Raw genomic sequence first — 13,736 nt, 5'->3', positions numbered from 1 at the left:
GCAGGGACCCCGCCCTTTGGCGCATGTGCAGTGTAGGTCCCGCGGCCGGACAATGACAGTGTTACTGAGTGTGGGAGAGGAATGGCGCCGGCGGCTGAAGGAACAAGAACAGGAGCCGCTGGAAAGGCTGAGCAGGTCCGGCAGCTCGTGTCGGGAGAAATGTGAGGACGGGTTTCGGGTCCCGGTGATCCTCCTTCAGGACAGGACCAGGTTTCAGAAACATCCCGGTGAGGTCGCCAGGCCCGAGCGCCAAGACCTGGCTCCTGTTCCCGGGGAGAGGAGACAGTGAGACAGGGTAGGATTGGGAACCGCGGGAGGAGGGAGACTGGGGAGTTTATAAACTCCTAGGGGGAGGACTGAGGCCTCCAATAGAAGCCCCACAGGCCGCAGTGTTTACTTCACCGGCGAAGGAGCTCTCGGGTTACCCGGGCAACCGGCCGCCATCTTTGTGAGGGTAGGGCGCATGTTGTCTTGGGGCGGAGCGCGCGGGCGGCCATCTTGGTGAGGGCACCATCAACTGTCATTTCTGGGAGAGAATTCCAACCTCGTGGCAGCCTTTGTGTCATTCTAGATGTAAGTTTGCTCGCTGATCTAGAAGGTTCATTTTCAGATGTTTCGTCACCATACTTGATAACATCATCAGTAAGCCTTCACTGAAGCGTTGGTGTTATGTCCTGCTTTCTATTTGTGTTTTGGTTTCTTAGGATGATATCGTTTCCAATTCTTTTCCCCAGAGGATGGTAGATGGGGTCCATAATCGATATTGATGGAGTTCTGGTTGGAATGCCATGCTATGCGCAATGCTTGTGTGTTGGTTTGGTTTGCCCGAGGATGGGTGTGTTGTCGCAGTCAAAGTAGTGTCCTCCTTCATCTGTAAGTAGAGAAACTAGTGATAGTGGATCATGTCTTTTTGTAACTCGTGTATGTATCCTGGTGGCTAGTTTTCTGCCTATTTGGCTGATGAAATATTTGTTACATTCTTTGCATGCTATTTTGTAAATAGCATTCGTTTTGGTGGTTGTTTGTGTGGGTTCTTTTGAGTTCATTCACTGCTGTTAAGTGTGTTGGTAGGTTTCTGGGCTACCATGTTGCCAAGAGATCGGAGTAGTCTGGAAGTCATTTCAGATATGCCTTTGTTGATAGATTACTTACATGGGCACATGTCTGGTTGTTTGGGTTTGTTGTTGAGAAATAAGTGGACTGGTTTATTGAGTACCCGTTCTTCTCAAATGTGCTGTGTAGGTATTTCTCTTCTACTGTTTGTAGTTCCTCTGTGCTGCGGTGTGTGGTGGCTTATTCAAATAATGTCCTAATGTAGCTTCTTTTGCAGATTTTATGATAATTGCATCTGTAGTTAAGTATTTGGTCCATGTGTATTGTTTTCCTGTAGATGCTCGTTTGGTTCCGGTGCTGTCCAATGTCTCCTCAGGTCCAGCTACACATTTGCAATGGCTGGCGTGTATCCACATGGTTCTTTCAGTGATCTTAACAGCTGTCTGTGTTGTAAGGAGCACTTGAAATGGCCCCAGCCACTTCTTTGCCTTCCAACTTTTCCTCCTGAATTCTTTCATCACTATCCAGCCTCCAGGTTCTAGATCGTGCAGCTTCCCCTTTGCTGATTGGGTTAGTGCTGCTTTCACTTGATTCTGTATTTTAGACACAAGTCTAGAGTTTTATACAGTAGCACAACATCTGATCCTCACAGTGGCCTGCTCTCTGTCTTACCTTAGGTCTTGGGCCAATTCCTGTGTTGGGCGGTATACCAAACAAAATCTCAAACGGGCTAAGATTAGCTCTTCCTCTCCTCCCAGATCTCATACACACTGGGACAATTGGAAGTGTCTTTGTCCATGTCACCCTGAGTTCCTCACAGCATTTTGTCAATTTATTTTTTAGGGTAGCATTTTCTCTTTCCACTGCCCCACTGCTTGCTGGGTGGTAGGCACAGTGTTGTCTCATGTTTATTCCTGAATAATCACTGGTCTGCTGTAAAGCATTATTGACAAATGGTGTCCCATTGTCACTCCTAAGCCTTTCAGGGATGCCCCATCTTGGAATTATCTCAGTTAGCAAAGCCTTGGCTATTGCACTGGCATCCTGTTTAGACGTGGGGAACACTTCCACCCACTTGGAAAAAAATCAACTATTACCAGACAATACCTTTCCCTTTGGGCATTAGTTTAATAAAATCAATCTGTAAATGTTCAAGGGGTTGGGGGTGTGCTGCCTGACTCATCTGTATTCCCCTTCCCACATTATTAGTAGCACAGATAAACATCGTTCACAATATCTCTGGGAGTAATGAGGAAATCCCTTAATGTACCAGTGTGCCGAAATACTGTCATGCATCCCCCCTTTTGACACATGGTCCTTTGGCATAGAATGGAAATAATGATTGTGGTGGACAGGGTTTACCATTGGGGCCAAACCATACTCCTTCCCTCACACTACATCCTGCTTTCAACCACTCAGTTTTCTTCCAGCGTGGCCTGTGACTGTAACTCTCATACGTTTGCTGTTGGGGTACAAATTTTTGTCATACACATGTCCGTCTGCTCACTTGGCGGCTGCTAGGCTGCCGTTCTTGCTGCTGAGTCTGCCCTCACATTGCCTTGAGAAATAAAATCGTTATTTTTTTGTATAGGCTTCACATTTACACACAGCGATTGATTTATGCAATAGGACCGCTTCCAGGAGGTCAGAAACCAGGCCACTGTGTGTGATGGGCTTTCCGGTGGAGGTTAAGAAACCCCTTTGTTTCCACAGGGTTCCAGAATCATGTACAACCCCGAATGCATATCTGCTATCGGTGTAAATATTCACTGTCCTTCCCTCAGCCAATTTACAGGCCTCAGTCAAGGCCATCAGCTCCGCTGCTTGTGCTGACAGATGAGAAGGGAGTGATCATGGGTAGTCACTAAAGCATACCCAACACAATTCTGGCCTGTCTCCTTGCTCCTGAATGCTGACCTGTCCACAAAAAACTCCATATCTGGATTCTGAAGTGGTGAATCCTACAAATCTGGTCGAGAACTGCAAATCTCATTAGTTACAGCGACACAATCATGTGGGTCTCCGTCTCCTTCTGTGGGGAGAATGCTAGGATGGCTAAGGACATTACATTGCTTAATTGTAATGTTAGGCATCTCCAATAACACTATTGTATCTGAGCCAACGTGCTGCTGCCACGTGTGCTGTCTTTTGCTCGGAAAGCAGTAAGGATACCGCATGTCGGACCAGAAGGGTTAATTCTCCATAGCCGACTATATCCCTGGATGCAACAATAGCCTTTTCAGCTGCAGCCACAGCCCGCAGACGTTCAGGCAATTCTGCCACTACGGGGTCTAGTTTAGCCGAAAAATATGCTACCGGCCTCAATCATCCCCCATGATCCTGTAACAGCATAGATGTCATGCAGCCACGCTTTTCATCTACCCATTTGTACAAAAGGCTTGTTTGGATTCAGAATCCCCAGTGTAGGTGTAGTTTGGAGCTCCTTTTTCAATTCAACAAAGGCATTTTTGGCCTCTAGGGTCCACTGCAACGGACTCTGGTTCTGCATTCCTTTGCCATGGGCTATGTCACTTAGGGGCGCTTCAAGGGTTGCGTAATGTGGATAAACATTCTACAGTAGGAGCATATGCCCAAAAATGACAGCAATTGTTTCTTTGTGTGAGGCTTTGGAATTTGCTGGATTGCTTGAACTCTGCCTTGACCAATGGCCTTCCCTTGTCCAGATATTAAGTGACCTAAGAACGTTATCTGTTGTTGCACAAATTGTAGCTTTGTGAGACTGGCTTTGTCCCCTTCCCCGCTAGATGCCGAAGCAACACAAGGTTATCCTTCTCACATTGTTCCTTTTGTTGTTGCCGCCATTGAGCAATCATCTACATACAGCAGGAATACTAACCCTTCGGTTAGAACAAGAGTCTCCAGAATCCTGTGTACAGCCTTGTTATATATGGTGGGGGACTTACCTTCACTTTGTCAAGGTTATTGTATATGATTTCCCTTTGAATGAAAAAGCGAATCAGAGTTGACTATCTGGGTGTACCGGTACACTAAAGGCATTTGCTAAACCCACAACAGAGAACCATTTACTGTCCGGTGGAATTTGAGCTAATATAGTATAGGGGTTGGCAACATTTGGGGTGCATGGGACAACGGCATTATTGACTGCCTGCTGGTCTTGAACAAATCTCCATTCCTTTGTTTCACTGGGAATGTTTGTCTTTTTGACCTTTAAAAATGGGGATTCTCACAGGGGATTATCACCCCAGCTTTGAGGAGGGATTCAAAGACTGAAGTAATTCCTCCTATAGCCTCTGGTTTTAACGGGTGTTGTGCTCTGTAAGGACGATACTCAGACTTCAGGGTTATTTGTGTGGGTTCACAGCCTCGTATGAGCCCCACATCATGCTTGCCTCTTGCCCACAACTCCGTAGGGACCGTTTTTAATCTTGGGTCTGAGCCTTCTATCTTAGGGAAACGCCAGGCTACCCTCCTAGGCTCTTCAGGGCTAGCGGGGGTTACTTGGACTGCCCCATCTGCCTGAGTTAGCCAACTTAGTTTCTTCCTGTGTCCGCATATCTGCATTGAACCAGATGCCCACATAGTCTCTGAAGACCCAACCTTTCATTCTTTATGCCTTTAGCACCCATGGTCACAAATTCTGCCACCAGTGACACAAGAGGAAAAGAGCCTTTCACATCAAAAACTTAGGGTCTGCTTGCTGTTACAGATACCTGAGATAAATTCACACTGACTGCACATCTGTAATCATTCCAATGAAATTCGCGCAATACCAACTGATCTGGTTTAACCAATCCCCTGAACCAATCTTTCTCATATGGTTTGTCAGGGCCATCAAGGTGTATGTGTGCTGTGCAGTGCAGCATATCTCCAGCAAGAAAATCGCTGTTAATTAGATTAACATAGTTGCTTGCATCCAGGGCGAGTGAATTGCTCACTGAACTTATCACTGTCTGGCTTAATCACCACTCATGGACATACATCAGGGGTCGTGGGTCATATTTTACAACCTGCTCAGATAAATCTTTCCTTTTGAATTACCTGCAAGCCTGTATGGGTACTGCGCAAACCCAACCCCAGTCTAACTATGAGATCCCAACCCATCAGATTTAAAGGACAAAATTCTGATAACAGGAAGGAGAATTGGAATGTTTCCTGTTACTAGTTTCGCACAATAGGGGTGCAGAAAATCTCTCCCGCACCATGACTCCTGATGCACTCATTGTGTTCAGGAACCTTTCACTCCTCTTTATTTGCATCGATTGTCTAAACTGGCTTAATTTAGGGACTGAGTATGTTGCCGCTGTATCTACTTAAAAGGTACCAGATATACCTTCCCCATATAACAGAGGTAGACATCGACTATTACGCATCGTTGTGATGTTGAACAGACTGTCCACACTTCACAATCTCAGTGCTTGATATAGAGGTGGGACATGGCTCAGTGCCTGTAAGGTTCGTAGAAGAGATTAGTATAAGTGAGTTTTTATTGCCAAGCATAAAGGAAAGAGGCTTACCTGTACCTCGTGGGCTGCCCACCTCCACCTCAGCTTTCCCCTGTCAGTCACCCTGTCGCTCAGCCTCCAGGGCCGATTGAGGGTGTCTGTGTGGGCACTGTCTCGTCCAGTGGTCCATTGCTCTGCACACTAAGCACCTGCCAGATCTACCTCTGCCCACACTTCTTCCTCTTCTGCGACCTCCCTCCAACGACTGGGCGACCATTTGCGTCATAGTAAGCTGAGCTTTATGTGCTTGCTGTTTTAGTTTCCACTTATCCTTCTCTTGCGTACGCAATTTTTCAGCATGTATCGCGTGTTGTTCTATCAAATTAAGCTTTCCCATGTCCCAGGTAATACATGTGTCTTTTACCTTTATCGCTATATTGTCCTTCATTTCATTGAAGAAGCTGTTTCTCAGGTGTGCCTCATACAGCATCTCACCTTGTTGTTTACACATTGCACTTTTGGTCATTTCCATTTGCACTGGGAATGCCTCCCTACGGGCAGCTGCCACAAAAGCATTTAGGTCTCCGTTCTCGTCCGCTTGCGGGTCAGCTACTCTGGCAGGGACATTTACGGCTGGCTATTTATACTTTATTTTGGTGACGTCGGCACCCTGTTTTCATCCCAGGAGATGTCTCATCTAATGCGATGTGGGACGGAACTCAGTACAGAACTTTGTCACTTCTTCAGCGAACTTATTACCTCCAACCTTGCGTGGGTTAGGCAACTGCCCATAGGCACTTTCCAGATCCTTCATGGATCATGGCTGGTGGACCAACACTGGATACTCTTCTGGGCCTGTGACTTCAACCATTGGGGATTGCAGAACTACCTGGTTAGACGATCGTACACCAGTACCCTCTGACTCGTCATCTGTCAGGGGATGATCGTGGACAGACCCTGGATGCCTTTCTGTCTTGGAGTGGCTGTACTTCTTTTGGGCTTCTTGCTTCAATTGGTTGTGGGTATGACATGCTATCGTTGATCCAGCAGACCCTGAGGCGACAGCTGCTGACTTGGGACCTTCGCCAGGTGGATCTCCTAGAGGGGGTTGTAGGTCTTGGAGGGCAGTCATCAAGGTCAGGATCTGAAACAGATTTAAGGCACTGCACAGCTTCATTAGGTTGTTTTCCACGTGCGTCTGCATGTTTGCACGTGTATTTGATCTATCTTTGACTTGAGATTTCCTTTCCCTGATATCAGCCTCAGCCTTCCACATGTTCTAAGCACTCCAATTCTCTGGTTCCATTTTTCCCTTCCTTTTCTCCTCCTGTCTCTCCTCCAACCTTGACCTCAATATTTCCAACTGCCTTTTACTAAAACTTCCTCCCTCCGGAAAGCCACATTCCTTAATTCACAATATTAACTGCTTTACAGACTCTGGACCGTAATTATTTAGCGTGTATTGTATTTTTGGTTGGCCATTCCAAGTCCAGTGTGGACTCTCCTTTTGTTTGATCGTGCAGGAGCCCATTTTCAGCGTTACTGGAAAAGTGTTCAGCTCGCTCGCTCGCTTGCTCTCTCTCGTGGTACTGTTATCTTTTCCCTTTGACTTGCTTTTACCTCCGGAGGTCTCCTCTCGCATTTAGCGCATCTGCCTCAATGCCTTAGTTTTTGTAAACCAAGAAACCACGTACCCGGTATGTCTTTGGCGAGTCCAACTCAACTAATGGTGGCTCCAACTCTAAAATCACCCTTAAACTCGCTGTCTCTTAAGCACTCTGGAGACGGCAATCCTTTCCCTTGAGTTTTGCTCAAATACCACGCGAGTTTACCGAACCCTTTTCTTGATTCATTTATTCTGTTAGAAAGAGTCTTTATGTAGGAATACTTTAAGCCATGACTCTTACCCCAACTACATTGCATGTTCATTCTGGATTTACACACTTTTTGCTTCCCAAAATCACACTCAGCAGTACTTGATGCACTCCCCATATGCGATGGATTCTGTCCTTTTCGAGTTTTAACGTCACTCGTCGATGCGTGAATACCCCTATCTAGCAAAACCACAGCCAGATGATCTTAAGGGAAACAACAAACTACAATGTTGAATTAGAACTCAGCAAGGGGAGGGATGAGCTGGGTTAATCAACCATTAAACAGTGTTTACCCACTCATCACCTGTTGTGTTGAGCATGCACTTTATTTATTTCACCTATTACCCACCACCAATTATTTATGTGAACTAAAATCTACCAAACTTTATTACTAAAAACATTTTAAAAAGATTTTTTAAAAACTAAAATATCTAAAATTAATTAAAACAACAAATACTATTTAACTTTAGAAATTTTTAACTGTAGAATGTTATTAAATTATGTCGTAAGGAGAACTTGTGAGTCCATAAAAATTCGCAGCAGTTCAAGGGTCAGAGACAAAACAAGGGTTGTGATGTTCTGAGTGAAAGATTTAAATTTTGGGATCCCGAGGCTTTTTATGAGCTCATCATTTTTTTCCAGCCATTTCCCTCTGGCACCTATCACAAAACCATGGAAGGATACGTTTCCTCTTCCCGTGAGGTCCATTATCTCATCCTTTAGATGTTTATATTTACTTGTCTTCTCTTCCCATGCTGCTTCCAAGGAGTTAATTTGAAGGTCCGTCCTTTATTGTTACATCTACTACAACTATTTGCTGATCTTTCTTAAAAATTAGATCAGGGATCCAGAATTTCCCTACCTTATCTTTGATCCTTGGCTCTATAAAAATTGTCCACCCATTGTTCCTAACAAATTTAGTTAATTCTTCTGCCACCCTATTGTGTCTTTTTATCCGCATATTCTTAACATAGGGACACCATCCCGAGATGTGTGCCAACATCTCTGAAGTTGCATTACATCTTCTGCAGGATTTAACATTAAAAGGCCTTCCATACGAGAAGGATGCCCTTGTCGGAAATAGATTAGTCCTCAATAAAATTGAATTAATTACTTTAGATGTCTTCATAAATTGGGCCTTCTTCAACCAATTATTCGCAATACTATCGTTTTTATAGTAATGAACGCTAGCTCCTTGACATGGGAGGGCTATCCATCTATCAATTTCCGTTGATCTCCAGTTCCCATAATTGGTGTTGCTAAACTCTTCCAACTCCTCATCACTGTCTTCCCCGATGGTAACATTTTCTCCCACTTGTCGATTAACATTTGGGTTCCAAATCAATTCCAACTTTTAATTTGCTCAATTTATGCATCTTCTCCGCTACATTTTCACCCTCAAAATGAAATGAGGAATGCAAAGTTTCATCTGAGGAGCTGTGGAGCGTCCCGAATTTTCTCATGATCGTCGCCAATCTATTTAAAGCAAGGCATCCGTCACGGTATCTAGTATATAATACGCCATCCGTGATCGACTGCGGAAGGTGTAATATTTCTTTTGCAGCATTTTTAATTATGTTATCTAATTTGTTAAGATATTTAATATTATCAGAATCTTCAATTAGCTAATAATACAATCTAGGTATAAAAACGGTTTTTAAAAGCTCTAATTTTTGTGAAGGTTTTAGGGCCGATATTTTTAAGTTACTAATCTAATTTTCTAACTGACCTTCCCAGTCTGATTGGCTAATGCCAATCCACGGGTCTATTTTAGCACCTAAATACTTATCTGTTTGACCTGGTTCTACAAATTGAATATTTCCGTCATTGAATTTCCAATTAGCCGTGTCACTATAAATAATTGTTTTATTTTTAACAGTAAAATAAAACCCTTTAGTCTTTTTAACATTTTACCTCCATTCCCGTATTAGTACAGAATCTTTCTACTAGTTTTAAATTGTATCTCATTCCCTCATATGATTCGCTAACTAATGCTATGTCATCTGCAAATACTAAAGTAGCGCAGCGATAGCTTTTCCCATCTGATCCTAAAACTATTCCTTTTTTCCTTTCTTCGATGGTTGCGATAAGAGGATCCATCACTATATTAAAAAGAATTGGTGACAAAGCATCCCCTTGCTTGACACCTCTTAAAATTTTAATTCTTTCCGTTCTACAATTAAAACTCTTGATCTGTGTAAAATTATTCTCCTATAAATTTGCTATTGATTTAATAAATAATACCGGGAGTTAGAGTCTCCTAAGAGCTGTTAAAATTAATTTATGACCTACCGTATCGAATGCCTTGGCGAGGTCTCCAAAGACCACTGCTAGATCTTTCTTTCTCTTTTTTGATCCCTTAATAATATTTTCTAAAATTTTAATATTTTCCTCTCATCCCTGAACGCCGGTCATGAAACCCTTTTGTCTTTTATTAAGATTTATAACTTTATTTACCCTACCCGCCATTATTTTAGTAAATAACCTCAGCATAATTGGCCCAATTGTTATTGGCCTCCAGTTATTTATATCTTTTAATTCCTCCTCCTCATTTACTTTGGGGATCAATACGGTCCAACTCAATTTCATCTCATCTGGGATTTTACCAGTTTTAATCCAAATCGTATAGAGCCTAGGTAGCAGTGTGTTGTCTTTATTAAAAACCTTAATTATTTCTTTGAATGTCATCCTGTCCGGCCCAGCAGCGGTATCGACGTCCATCGCCTTAATAGCCTGATTGACGTCATCTATCGTTACAGGACAACATCATCAGATTCCTCACCTCTCTTTTTTCATATTTAGCAAATCCTCTTAAATTATTTTTCTCATTTACCTTAGAAAGTCTTACTTTATAATATTCTTCTTTACTAATGGGGCATTTACATTTAGATGGAGCCCCCATTAGGGTTCTCGCCAAAAGTTGCCTATTCTTTTTATACAGGACTTGCATTTCCTTAAACTTTCCTTTTTTTCCTACTGTACCTTCTTTTAGCATTATTCTCTTTTCCTCTCTTTCTTCGCCCACTATCCTTTAATTTTACTCCTACTTCTTTGATCCTTTTCTTTAGATGTTACACCTTCTTTATCCTTTCCTATTTTCACCATTATTCTATCCATAATCTCTTCATATTCCTTAAAGCTACCTTTATTCCTACCCATTTCATCTTCCATTATTTTAATTAAATCCTCCAGTGATTTGTCACTGTGGTCCAAATTATCTATCCTACCCTGACCCTCTTGATTATCACTATCAAGAGGCCTTCCCCCATCACATATCCTTTCCACTTCTACCGCCTCATTATCTATTTCCTCATTCACACTCGTATTATTAAGTATTAATTCCTGATCCAGGTCCATATCCTCATCGCGGTTTCTATTCTCTTTATTCAATAACCTTCTCTTATCTGAAATCTGTTTCGCTGTTTTAGTTTCTATTTTTTCCGCGATGAGCTTATTAATATTTTTACATCCCCTTAATTCCAAATCTAATAATTGTAATTTTGCAATTTCCTCATCAGACCATACCCCTTTCTTACTTTTCTCACTATTTACCACCTTTTCCTTGGTCTCTATTTTCCTTTTTTTTTCCTTTTATCATTCCTCAAATTGGGATGTGCATGCCTCTCATGCTGGCTCAACCCCCCCGACCGTCTTAAATTTTAATGGGCGTGGTTCACAACAATTTAATTTATCACTCTCTACCTCTTCATCAACCTCCTTTATTATTAGTTATACTACACTTAGAGTAGTGGCAGGCTACCGCTTGGTAGCTCCCTTCCCATCCACACTTACTACATTTCACTCTAATCGATTTAATCCCCCTACACACTTTTAAATATTTCCTAAATAACCTGGTCGTATTATAAACATTTTTACAATAGTTACAACTAAAATTATCAATTGGATAATTAATTATTAATTCTAATTTTTCAGTCTCCCTAATTACTGGGTGAATAACTGTACCTTCATTCCTCTCCTCACTATGCTCCGATTCTCCATTACGACTAAAATCAGTGGGCCCTTTAAAATTCAAATTAAAATAGGTCCGGCTGTTAAATAAACTGGGCTCTCAGTCCTTCAATTCGAATTCTGTCCAAGTTACTCTGGACATTTTTAACAGCTTCCTTGTGCCTGCCCAAGGACAGCCTAGCCGGAGTAATAATTATGGTCTCATCTGTCTGAGTTGAGACAGACTGTCTAGTCCTTTTTTGGCTAGTACACTTGGCACAAGGTGCCGCCAATAACAACCGTACGGGGCGGTTATTCTCCCGGTTTCCCACCCAACCGGAATTTTCAGTGTTAGCCATAATCGCCTCCGCCAAAATTGAATTTAATTTGACCAAAAGGTCACCAGCCGTCTCGTATCTTTTCTGTTAGGTCGTATTAGCCGGCCTGATCAGATTAATGCTTTAACAACGGGATAAAACAATAAAACTGACAGAAAAGCAAAGTGCAGGTTAAAACCAAGGTAAAACCAACCATAAGGTCAAGGTAAAACCATCAGTAAAAACCAGACTAAAACTGTCCTCCCGTTTAAGCTTCCTCTTCCATGCCGTTACCAGGGGGAACCACGAGGAGGTTCGACCATACTTTGTGATCGACAAAGTACAACTATTTGTTGCACTCACCATGCGCGATGGATTGTGTCCATTTCGAGATTTTAACATCGCTCGTCGACGAGTAAAATACCCCTATCCAGCGAAACCACAGCCAGAAGATGTAAAAGGGGACGGTAAAAAAATAAAAAATTAAAATGACATCATGAAGCAGAATTTCAGCAAGGCGAGGAATGAACTGAAGTTATCAACCAATAGACAGAATTACCACTCATCCCCTGTTGTGTGTCGTGTGCACTTTAATTATTAACACCTAACATTACCCACCACCAATTAACCTAAGTGATCTAAAACAATACAACTTTAATACTAAAATTTTAAAATTTAAATCAAAATTAAAATCGAACTATTTAAAATACTTCTAAAATTATTAAAACAACTAAAAGAAAATTTAAATCAATACAATTTAAAAAAAGAAATACGTTGATCGGAGCTGTTACGAGTCCATAAAAATCCGTAAAAGCTCGAGGGTCAAAGATAAAGTTAGGCTTGTGATGTTCCATGCAAATGATTTAAATCTTGCAATCCCGAGGGCTGTCATCAATTCCGAATTCTTCTCATACCACTTCCCTCGGGCTCCCATCACAAACTCATTAAAAAGATATTTTTCCTCTACCAGTGAGGTCCATTATTTCTTTATCCAAATGTTTATATTTCTTTATCTTTTCCTCCCAAGCCGATTCGAGAGAATTTATTTGAAGATCTGATCTTACAGTTACATCTACCGCCACGATCTGCTGTTCCTTCAAGATTAGGTCTGGTATCCAGAGTTTCCCAGACGCATCTTTAATTCGTGGCTCCACATATATAGTCCACCCGTTTTTCTTAACAAATTTAACCAACTCCTCTGCTATCCTATTGTGTCTCTTGACTCTCATGTTCTTCACATATGGACACCATCCAGAAATATGTGCGACATACGATAATGACCTCCGCTTTGGAAATAAATTCGTTCGTAACAAGATGGAATTAATCACTTTGCACGTCTTCATAAATTGTGTCTTAGTCAACCAATTGTTGGATATACTATCATTTTTATAGTAATGGATCCCTGCCCCTTGACAAGGGAGGGCCATCCATCTCTGTAGTTCTGTTACTCTCCAATTTGCATAGTTGGTATTAGCAAATTCTTCCAACCCGTCTTCACTATTTTCAATGATAGGATCCACTTCATCAGATCCTCGATTAATATTGGGATTCCAGATATTTTCCATAACCTTTAACTTACTCAGTTTGTACATTCTCTCTGCTACGCTATGACCTTCAAACCGAAAAGAGGCATGCAATACCTCATCTTCGGATTTCTGTAGCGTTCCATATTTCCGCATAATCGAGATCGGAATGAAAGTTGACAATCGATTTAGTGCCAGGCCACCATCACGGGACTTTGCATAAAGCACTCCATCCGTGATGGATTGCGGAAGGTGTAAAATCTCCTTTGCTGCACTTTTAATAATATTATCTAATTTGTTAAGATAATTAAAAGAAACCTCTGATAAAACTGAATAATAATGCAGCCTAGGAATCAAATATGTTTTTAAAAGTTCTAATTTTTGCACCGGTTTTAATATGGATCTTTTAAAATTCCCTATCCATGCATCCAATTGGTTTTCCCAGTCAAGTTTACTAATCCCTAACCACGGGTCTATTTTAGCCCCCAAGTATTTTTCTGTGGTTCCCAGTTCTATAAATTGTATATCCCCTTCGTTCAATTTCCAGTTTACTTTATCGTTGAATATAAATGTCTTATTCCTATAAGTAACGTAAAA

At 41.9% G+C, this 13,736-nt stretch overlaps 1 long non-coding RNA gene across 4 annotated transcripts in view; it reads left to right on the top strand.

Annotated features, from left to right (window-relative positions):
* The first annotated feature begins 30 nt into the window (after window positions 1–30).
* Window positions 31–13,736, top strand: part of LOC140460360 (uncharacterized) — a 77,786-nt gene continuing 64,080 nt past the window's right edge. For 3 of the 4 annotated variants that reach the window (XR_011954020.1, XR_011954017.1, XR_011954018.1), the window contains exons 1-2: window positions 31–295; window positions 705–873. This is a non-coding gene — a long non-coding RNA (uncharacterized lncRNA). The remainder of the gene's footprint in view (window positions 296–704; window positions 874–13,736) is intronic. The other variant, XR_011954019.1, reaches the window with a different exon arrangement.

This window comes from Chiloscyllium punctatum, chromosome 36 (genome assembly GCF_047496795.1).
Source record: "Chiloscyllium punctatum isolate Juve2018m chromosome 36, sChiPun1.3, whole genome shotgun sequence".
Taxonomy (NCBI): Eukaryota; Metazoa; Chordata; class Chondrichthyes; order Orectolobiformes; family Hemiscylliidae; genus Chiloscyllium; species Chiloscyllium punctatum.
The sequence above is the reverse complement of the archived record's forward strand: the minus strand, read 5'-3'. Positions and strand labels throughout refer to the sequence as shown.